The sequence below is a fragment of the Nelumbo nucifera genome, chromosome 6 (genome assembly GCF_055504915.1).
Source record: "Nelumbo nucifera cultivar China Antique chromosome 6, China Antique-T2T, whole genome shotgun sequence".
Taxonomy (NCBI): domain Eukaryota; kingdom Viridiplantae; phylum Streptophyta; class Magnoliopsida; order Proteales; family Nelumbonaceae; genus Nelumbo; species Nelumbo nucifera.
In genome coordinates, this window is record NC_142654.1 from 38197059 (window position 1) to 38208018 (window position 10960).

The window sequence follows — 10960 nt, forward strand, 5'->3', positions numbered from 1 at the left end:
TCAATTTAGATGGAAAGTAGTTAAATCATCAAATTAAATGGGTCAACCCATGGTGTCATAGTTAAATAATAAAAAAAAATAAAATGAATAAAATTATAAAATTATAAAAAAACAAAAAAGTGAATAGCACATTTCTAATATTATATATTTATCATATTAAAAAGTATAATAAGTAAGAAGAATTATTTATTAATGATCAAATTGAAATACAAAATTTAAAAACCACCCAAAAACAAAACAATTTTTCTATTCAAGTGGTGGATTAATGGTTCAACCTTTTAGGTCAAATGGGTAAAATAAAAATTTTAAAAAAGATTAAAGGATAGAATATAAAGTTAAACTAACTTGAAAAAAGAATATTTCTCAAAAAAAAAACAATTTGAATAAAAAACATGTATTTAATGATAGAAATAGAATAGAAAGTTAAGCTAACTCAAAAGGAAAACTATTTTCCACCTAAGTAGTGGTGAATGATCCATAGGCAAACCCAACTCGAGCCTAGATTGACTTAAATTGGTTTAAGACAAGCTTGGCTTGGATTTTCGGTCCTTGGGTTGGGTGGGCCCAAAAGTTTGGCCTTTTCTATTTTTTGGGTTGGGCTTGAACCTTGCCTTTAGGTATCTTGAACCAACCAAACTATATACAAATATAGACATATTTGCATATATACATATGTACATGCACACATAAGCACATACATTTATAACAAATTATAGTATGGGCCGACCCCTAGCCCAACCCCAACCCAAGTGCATCAAATTTTAGTGTGATTAGGCCTAGATTGAACAAATTAGGCTTAGACTCAAGCCTTAGACCTAATATCATATTTAATGAATTATTTAAATTATAATTATTGTTACTTTAATTACTATAAAATTATTTTTTAGTAATTAAAATAACAGTAATTATATTTTAATTATTATTGACAATTACTTAAATTGTTTGAATAAAGTAATTCAATAGTAAGTTACCATATTTAATGAATTACTTAAGTAAAATATTAGTAATTAAAGTAACAATGATTTAAGAGTAAAATACTATTAAATTAGTGAATTTACCATAATTTTGTTAAGTAAATTACTGAACTATTTAAGTAAAATATCAAAGTAATTAAAATAATTTTCACATTTATTTACTTAATTAGGTAACATAATTTCACAGTAATTAAAATAACAATAATTAAGCTCAACCTAGGCCCAACCCTTAGAATTGGACTTAAGGCCCGAGCTCGAGGTGAAGTCGGATCTGTCCAAGATGAGCCTAGACCACCCTAAAATTTGATGCATTCGGATTAGGCTTGGGCCTAGGCCACTTGGCTTGGGTTAGTCAATAGTCAATAAGCACACACTAAAATTTAACCTAAATATATATGTATGCACGTATGTGTATGTATGTATGTATGTATGTATGTATGTATGTATGTATGTATGTATGTATGTATGTATGTATGTATGTATGTATGTATGTATGTATGTATGTATGCATGTAAATAATGTATCTATATGTGTATGTATGTACGTATATAGTTCACTTGAGCTCGAGTTAGGATAAGGTTGGGTTAGGGTCAAGTTGCCCAAGGATTACACAACCAACCTAAGGACTGGAAATCCAAGCCCAACCCATGTAAATTTGTGGGTTGGGTTGGTCTAGATTCGGGCAGGGCTCATTGATTAAGTTGCACCCCGAGATATTGGTTCTTTTTGAGTTTAAATTTGTACTAGCTATGGATCCATTAGTTTCATGCCAATTAATCCATATACAACGATTGTATGTGCAATTTTTTTAACAGGCCCATGCTTTAAGTTACATATTTAGTTGGGTAACTTATTTATGTGGTTAAGCAATCCTAACTAACTTAATTATCTAGCATAATTATTAATTGTTATTACTAATAAAACTTTCGAAGTTATAATTTTCATCCATTTAAGTCATATTTAAAATTACAAAACTTGCAAAAAATAATTCAAATTTGTTAATAATAATAATAATAATAATAATAATAATAATAATAATTGATAGTATTTTTTATTATTGAAAATCCAATTAAATCACTAATATTATTTATATAATTAATTTATAATAGAATTAGTTTTATAAATAAAATTAATATAAAATAGTAACCATATAAAATTATTATGCTATGAGAAACTTATTAATCTTAAACTATTTTTTATTAATTTAAGTTCTATTTAAAATAATTACATTAATAAAAAATAAATGTGATAAATGATTGTTGTTTTTATTGATGTTGGATATAAAATATTAAATTTAAAACTAACTCAAAAATGAAATAGTTTCTCGGGTGGTGGGTCAATAGTTTAACCTTTCAAGTCATATGTGTCAAACCTTGATCTATGATCTTATAATTAAATAAAAATTAAAAAAGGCAAAAATATGAAAAATATAAAAACTTTGTAGACAACATTTGGACACATCTCTAATATTTTATATTAATCATAATAAAAATTAAAACACAATAAACAAAAATGTTTTTAATGATGGAAATAAAATACAAACTTTAAAGCTAACCCAAAGTGAAATAGTTTTCCTATTTGGTGGTAGATCATCAATTTGATCTTTTAGGTCAAATGTGTCATAATTAAATAAAAAATTAAAATAAGATAAACACATAAGAAAACATACAAATTATGTGGAAAACATTTAGGGATAACTAATATTTTATATTAATTAACCATATTAATGAAAATAATTGTGACAAATAATAATTGATTTTATTAATGATGAAAATAAAATATAAATTTCAAACCAACCCAAAAAGAGAGTTATTCTCCTGTTTGGTGGTGAGTCAATAATAATCGCAAATCTACATTCTTTCCAAAATATATATAAAAGCTTGCAATGACACTTGCAACATCGCACCACCCATTCTAATAATAGTGATGCCACCTTAAACATATATTTGCGAAGGAAGAATATCACAATAATAATAAAAAAAATCAAGAATGTATTTGCAATGTATACTCAATATTATATCCACAATAAAGACTATGCGGCCCTAATCACCTTACTAACCCAACATTGCAAAGGTTTACTTAGACGATACTTGATATAATTGTAACATCGCAGCATTGCGACACCCCGACATTGCACCACTTACGATGCCATCCCCAAACACTTAAGCGCACCCATGAGAGATTACATACACCATGTAATAATGGCAAGATTCTAGGAAGGTTTGTAGCTATGGACATGCTTACATGAAGACACTAAGGAGCAGGGATTCTGAATCCTGGGAAATTCACATAAATACATGGTGAGACTCCAAATCACTTGTCTATTTTAGATCTAATACCATCACTATAGATAAATATCTATAGAGACAGGCATATATTGTTTGTTACTATAGCAAGCTTTTATAGTGGCGAATGTAATCATCACTATAGGCCAAACATTAGTAACGGATTTTGAAAGTGTAAGGCCATTAGTCCATTTTGGTATTAAGTTCTTGTCATGTATCTTATTTGCAATATATTATTCATTTCATTCAAATATTTTCAATTTATAATTTATGAGAATTGGGTTTCACATGTTCTCTTTCATATTCATTAAGTCATTTTATCAAATCACTTTCTCCTAGTATTATTGATATATCTCATTGTTAATTAATCTAAATGTAAATATACTTAGATTCATCATATCAAATCATATATTTAGGTTTAGATTGATCATATTTATTTGTTATATTTAAGTAACTTGTAAATTTATTATTTTTATTAAAGGTCAAAAGAAACAAATATCATGGTGGAGAAAGTGGTTTATTTGAGATGGCGGTTTAGAGCCGACGCTCTTTATGACCGCCGCCTTAGAGAGAGCTAAGGTGGCATTCTAAAAAAGACCGCTGCTTGCTAAACTAAATTAAAACCTAAGCGACGGTCTTTAGCACCTGGCACGACGTTTTATTTGTTTGAACCGGATTTGAGCCGGTCTAAAACCTAAAATGCCAAAACTTTGCATTCCCGTGTTTCATCTTCTTTTTATTTCCACAACTCACGTCCTCTATCTCGTTTCCATTGTCTTTATACTCTGTTGCTGATACTGATAATAGTCGACCTCTTACCACAGTGGCAACCGGTCGACACCCAATGACGACGCCGGTGTTAGGTAATCTCGTTTCTTTCTCTCTTTATTCCCTTTGTCTCTTTTGCTCTCTCTCTCTCTCTCTCAGTCTCAATCTCTGAAACTTTCCTGAATAAGGTTTCAATATTGGCTCGAACAGTGAGTTCTCTCCCTGCCCTCTCTCTCTTGCGCGCACTCTCTTTGTCTTTCAGACCTTTCACCACCGGATGGCACCCAACAACGACATCGGAGTCAATAGGTAATCTCTCCCCCCCCCTCTCTCTCTCCTACTGTCCATAACCAATTGAGTTTCTCTTAGCTTTCCATCGAACAGCACCAACTGGTTGAGTTTCTCTCTTCTACTGTTCTATCAGTCTTTGTTTTTCCCCTTCTTTATTCTTTTTTTTTTCTTTTAATCCCTTTTCCATTTTTTGTGGGGTTTCAATGAAACAAGATTAACGTTTGTTGTTCAATCTTATTTTGCCTTTGATCAAGTTGTTCTTTTTTCCAGTTTTTTCGATCTCTCCATCTTCTTTGGATTTTCGTTAGAGAAGATTAGGTTTTAATGGCCATTCACATCTTCTCCAGTGTTTTTTGGATCAAGTATACCTTCTATTGTGAGAAACATACCAATTTTGACAATATTTTGTATGGTTATTTCATGTGAGAGAGTTATTTTTTTCTTTTTTTTTTTAGCTTCTTTCTCTCAAATTAATGAATTTAGTGATTTTTCCATTGCATTTTTTGAAAGCCATTTTTCCATTGAAATGGAAGTTTATATTTTTAAGATAAATTAATCTTCTGACCTTTTATCTAGGATTTGTCTCTTTTCTTTTTTCTTAATCTTAGAAATTCATTAGTTTTGTTTTACCTAATTGGAGTGGGACGTCGTTAGTGTTTTATATAGATTTTAATTGGAACTTCTGATTATGTTTAGGGCACCCATATTCCTGGTTGTGTGTTTTTAGTAACTGGAATTTCATATTGCATTAGTGACATTTATATCCAATTTCTAGATTTAGTTCTATCCTTCTGATGCTATTCTAGGCTTTTGTTCGATGTGTTGCAGTTTCTATGGTTTTGGTTGAGTATCACGGCTTTACTGTACTTTTTGGATATAAGAACCTTCCTTTTTTGCTAGGTATTTGAGGTCACCATTGTTGGGATTTGTGGTGAATATGTTTCATGATTGGTAGAAAATGGATTAATGAAATATTTTTTTTTTCTACGTTTGGTATTTGGGATGGTTGGAATATTGCCAATATCTTCTATTCGGTTGTCCAAATGTCCCCTGCCTGGAATCTTACCAACTTGGCTACCCAGACTGGTGAAGCATATTACTTGAAAATTCTCTGATTCGGTGTACTTAAATCTCATGTAGTATTCATTGCTATCAAAGATTAAGCATTGTGTTAATTGTCGAAAAGGGGAGCTTGTAACTGCTTTATATTCATTTACCAATAAAAAAGGGAAAGAAGTAAAAGATAGAATATTGCTAAACAGAAAAGAAAGAATGAAGAAAAGAAAATTCATTTTGCGTGGCTTCATTTGGATTTAATTAGATTATCTTGGTTTTGGGGATTTTGAAAAATTTTCCCCTTGTTTATGATCATTAAATATGTACATTTTTGAACCCATAACGTGCTTAAAGATAACTTTTGTAGAAGTTTTTTTTTTTTTTTTATAATTGATAACTTTTGTAGAAGTTGATGTTTAATGTCGTCAAAAGTTTTATTTCCTTTTTGATGACTACACCATTTGATCCGTCTTTTCATGGGGCTGGAAACTTCCATCTAAGCACTAAGCATGTTTTGTTTTGAGATGGAAGGGGTTCAATTTAAACGTTCAGTTTCTTTTTTTTGAGGTTTTTCATTTTGTTTACTTAACCTTCTTGCTTTTATTGGTGCCCAAGACTTTGAATTGCTTTTTTCCTTTTTTTTTTTTTTTTTTAATTTTAACCATGAAAACTAGAAGCATTACTAGCAGTTGGTATGTTTTACATTGATTATGAAAGAAAAGATTTCTGTATGCAACTTTGTTCTTCTGGTACTGTGTTAACTTCTGCTTGTTTGATTTCGATATGGTAAATATTTTATTTTATTTTTTCATATTTAATGTAACTGATTGGTTCTTTGTTCAGGTTTTGAAACCAGGACCAAAGAATAAGGTTTGAGTTGTTGGTATAGCATTATTAAACATTGCAGAATTTACTTATGCAGCTGAAGAGAAAGAGCTTGAAATAAATGTCCCTCTCATTCTGCTTAATGGCAATGTTAATCCTCAGCCCTCTCTTTGTGTATGTGATTTTGATTATATTTATTTCTTTCTAATCGCTAGTTATATCTCATTTTTCTAGACTTTCCATTTTTCTTTATATTTATAGATTTGTTTTTATCACAGTTATCTCTCAGCTTATTGGAATTGAGAACCACCCAAGAGCATGCGAGACAGTACCAAGATTGATAGTTTCGGTTCCACTGTCACCTCGGTCTGGAGAATCTATCTCAACAGAGAGGAATGATTTTTTTGCTCTCAAAGCAGGTCTAAGAAAAGTAAAAATATTCACAAAGTATGTATCAACTCAAAGATCTAAGAAGGCATGCCATGAGGAAGAGGGGAGTGAGGGCAGGTGCTCTGCAAGGAGTGACGATGCTGATTGTATATACCCATTACTCTCTTGATGATTTTGATGATGGAGAATTGGAGGATGGGAAGGGAGATTCTAGTTTTAGGAAGTCATTCAATTATGGTACCTTGGCATATGCAAACAACATTGGGAGATCACTTTACTGTGACAAGAGGATCAGTGGGGATTATGAGGATTGGATTTACTATAGCAACCACAAATCGGAGCTGCTTGCATGTCAAGGATTTGGTGGCATTAATCGGATGTAAGAGGGCTTGGGCTCCTTCTCGTATCCAGAACGGAGGTAGGCTTGCTCAGCATTCCATGTTTATTCTCTAAATTCTAAATTTGGATTTCTCTAATGATGACTATTATAAAATTATCTTACAAGAAGCTATTGACAAGCTAAAAGCAAATACCAGAAGACTTGTTCATTCAAGTATGTGTACTACTTTCAAATCTTTATGTGTCATGCTTTCTTGCTTGCACATGCATTCCTGGTTAAGGCATGATAATCATGCTGTAGTTCAATTTTCAGAAAGAATTGGGTATATTTTTTGCTTAGTACAACTCACCTCAAAGCTGAGCTTAGCATTTATCCCCAACTTTCTAGGATTGGTTACATGAATCATCTTCTGTCATTGTTCTGTATCAGGAGCCAAATTTCATGTCAAATCATACGCCCTTATATTATTTTCAGCACTTAAACCCATGCTTTTCTTGGTATTCTCCATGCTCTTTTAGAACCTTCTTCTACTTGTATCAAATTACTCCTATTGGTGCAATTATTAGTCATATATGCACCAGATCAAACCATCTTGGTCAACTTTTACTCATCTTGTCACTAATTGGAACTACTCCTAGGTTCTCTTCAATGCACTTAATTCTTTCCTTTCTAATCTTTTCACTCTTCCATCTCAACATTCTCATCTTGGTCATGGTTGAAAATGTCTATATATTTCAACAATGTATTTCCATTTCCATGGGTACTGATATGAAATATTATTGGAGTATATCTTGACAAATTTCCTAGTGCATTTAAAATATTTTATATTGTATATATTGGAGTTATCATTAATAATAGGGCTAGAAAAGCTAATGAAAAATCAAATAGAAAAGCTAATGAAAATTAGGGGGAAAGGTAATGAAAATTACCTCGTGATGCCTTGTATATATTCTAAGGACAGAGGACCGACCCATAGATAGGTTTGAGCCCCCATAATGTGCCACCTATCCCTTCTTTTTAGCAGAGGAACCAGCATTCTATGTTTATTCTCTAAATTCTAATAGATCTTATTACTGGAAGGGTAGATCTAGAAAAGGACTTGTACTTAGCTAGGATTGGATGGTAATAGGAAGCAACTTCTTCATAATTCAATACTTGAGTTCTTAAGAATTTTATATACCATATTGATCTTACTAAGATAATTTCTTTTTGCAGGGTTTATATCTGGACAACATTCTTGTTGTTTTTTCTTGCCATATTCAATTCTTGCATTGCATCACTAAATTTGGAAGGATTGCATGGGGCATTTTGGCATGTTAATATTATAGTTCTTTTAATCCAAGAGGCCATCAAGGATTGCATTATATTTTGCATAGGTAAATATTTATTTTTATACATGTTTTTATCAATATCTCATTTACTTTACATTTTCTAACAATTTATATGTTATGACTTGCAGGTTTAAGTGGATTTGCATTGGAAGATGTGCTACATTATTTGACAAATTGAATGTTTCTGAAGTCCTTGTATTTTTTTATATGTCAATTGGATATTGTATTTGAACAATTTGTTCTGGATATTATAACAATTAATTTTGTAAATTAATAGATTTTGCTTTAAATTTCATTTTTTATTTAAGTTGTTTATAATATATCAATTGTCATGAGATTTGTATTAAACATGTATTAAAGTGATGAATGTTGGAATTAAAGTGTAGGTACAAAAAAAATGATGCAATTAACCTAGTATAAAAATAATAAAAAAAAGAAATATCAAAGCCGGCAGTTGACTGCCGGTTTAGCCATAAATAAGACCTAAGGCGGCGGTCATATGAGATCTCAGCCGGCGGTTTAGACTGCCACTTAAAAACCCAAGCGGCATTTGACAAAACCTAAGGTGGCGGTCACATGAGATCTAAGCCGGCGGTTTAGACCGCCACCAAAAGAAGCAATTTATGTTTGACAAAACCTAAGGCGGTGGTCCGAACTGCCAGCTTTATTGATGCTAAGTTGACAGTTTTGATTAACCGCCGCTTTAGTGCATTTTGAACTGCCTCAGACCGGCCATCAAAGGCGACGACCTTTTTCATCTGAGCTGGCGGTCTTGATCTAATGTGGCAGTGGCTTAGGGGCGGACGCCTGGCCGCTGCCTTAGATCAAGGGCGGCGGTCTGAAAGCCCATTTTTCTTGTAGTGTAATAAGTTTAAAAGTGAAGATAATGAGATTGAAAACTTGGAACTTTGGATGAGCCAAATCCTCATCTTAAGTCACGAGAGATCAATATGGAATTTAAAAGTGAAGAAAGTGCATATTATTTTTATAATAGTTATGCTAAAAGAAAGGGGTCCACTATTAGAAACGATCATAAAGATAAAAAAAGATTGGAAAACTAAAAAAAGTAGGGGCTAGTAACAAGTTGGTATTTTTGTGGCAAGAAAGGTAGATAAATGAGATAAGGGAGTAAAGAAATGAAGGAAAGAAACAAGGTATGTTTTCCTTGCTTTCATGACCCTTATCCTAAAGGCAAATGGTAAATACTTTGTTGCCTATTTGGGAAAGAAAAAGATAATCATAATGTTTCTATCCTACAAAAAAAAGTATATTTTTGAGGTCTCAATGAAAATTCACAAAGGCTCAAGGTGTTATAATAAACTTGGCATATGAGTCAAGAATTGCTTCTAAAGCTACATTTGACTTCATGGGTAGACAAGTAGGTGATTTGGCAAATCTTAGTTTCCTCCCATCTAATTATAAGAACTACTTGTGTACAAAATCAGAAAGGGCATTGTATTTTAGAGATACTACCACAATGCTTCATTATTTCTAAAAGAAATAAAAAGAGAATCCATCATTCTATCCATACAACTTACTGTCAAATAGAAGATAATATATATATATATATATATATATATAGAACAAATCATGAAGGTTGACCACTTGGATTGTGGTGTGAACCACCATGAAAAATTTATAATTTTTGGGGTGCTCTACTATATGATGAAATCGTTGAATCATTTGAATTGTTGTTTTATACATTTATTAGGGCAATGTCTTCAAATTTCTATAATACATGTTTTAGAATGCATTGAAGAAAATTAGTTTTGCTTTTCGGCATTGGTCAACTTTTGGTACTAAACTTTAGTAGATGAATATTTGATTGAGGATGATAAGGAGTTTTTATAGGCATGGAATGATATGCTTGAAGCACATTACTTAAAAGACAATACTTATTACGAAGGCAATTTATTATTAAAGAAAAATGAGCTATAGATTATGGGAGGAATACAGTTTGTGCAACTATGAAGAACACTTAGTGAAGTGAAAACATGAATAACCATTTGGATTTAAAGTGATTCTTGAATCATTTTGAAAGAGTCGTAGAAGATCGTTTCCATGCAAAATCAATGGATAATTTTAAAGTAAGCCAAAATTATCCAAAACTAATGGCAAATGTGATGATGTTAACTAAAGTGGCATTTATTAACGCACATGTTACTTTTAAAATGTTTCGAGATGAAAATGCTAAGCTATTGGCTTGCAATTGTATTATTGTAGAGACATTGTTATAATTTTCACATACAAAGTTACAATTGAAAGCGGGAATCATGGGTACTTAGTTACATTTGATTCATCCAATCAAACTTTGGATTATAATTGCAAAAAATTTGTTGGGATTTTGTGTTTCCATGCATTAAAAAAACATCCAATTTTAGAAAAGTCAGAGTGATTCCAAAATATTATATTTTAAAAAGATGGACAAGATTTGCAAAAACTGGAGTGGTAAGGAAATCACAAAAATCTACTATAAAAGTTAACCCTGAATTTGTAGTGGCAAGTCGCTACCAAAATTTATGTTCCATTGTAGTTAAAATGGTAGCAAGCAAAGTTAGCATATTTTGATATGGTTTGGATCATTATAAACCATATTTTGATATGGTTTGCATAAGGATTTAATGGCCAGTTATGGTTTGGATCATTATAAAGTAACAACTCCATTATCACAAGATACATTCCCACAAGTTAATTAACCTC

At 31.4% G+C, this 10960-nt stretch overlaps 1 long non-coding RNA gene across 4 annotated transcripts; it reads left to right on the top strand.

Annotated features, from left to right (window-relative positions):
* Positions 1-4007: 4007 nt before the first annotated feature.
* On the top strand, positions 4008-8614 carry LOC104608701 (uncharacterized). Of its 4 annotated transcripts, none has more exons than XR_016077798.1 (6): positions 4008-4122; positions 4216-4336; positions 6218-6373; positions 6478-7007; positions 8145-8305; positions 8389-8614. It is a non-coding gene; the product is annotated as an uncharacterized LOC104608701 (long non-coding RNA). The 4 variants fall into 4 exon arrangements; XR_016077799.1 differs by having other exon boundaries at positions 6297-6373; XR_737142.2 differs by having other exon boundaries at positions 4013-4122; positions 4238-4336.
* The last annotated feature ends 2346 nt before the right edge of the window (positions 8615-10960 follow it).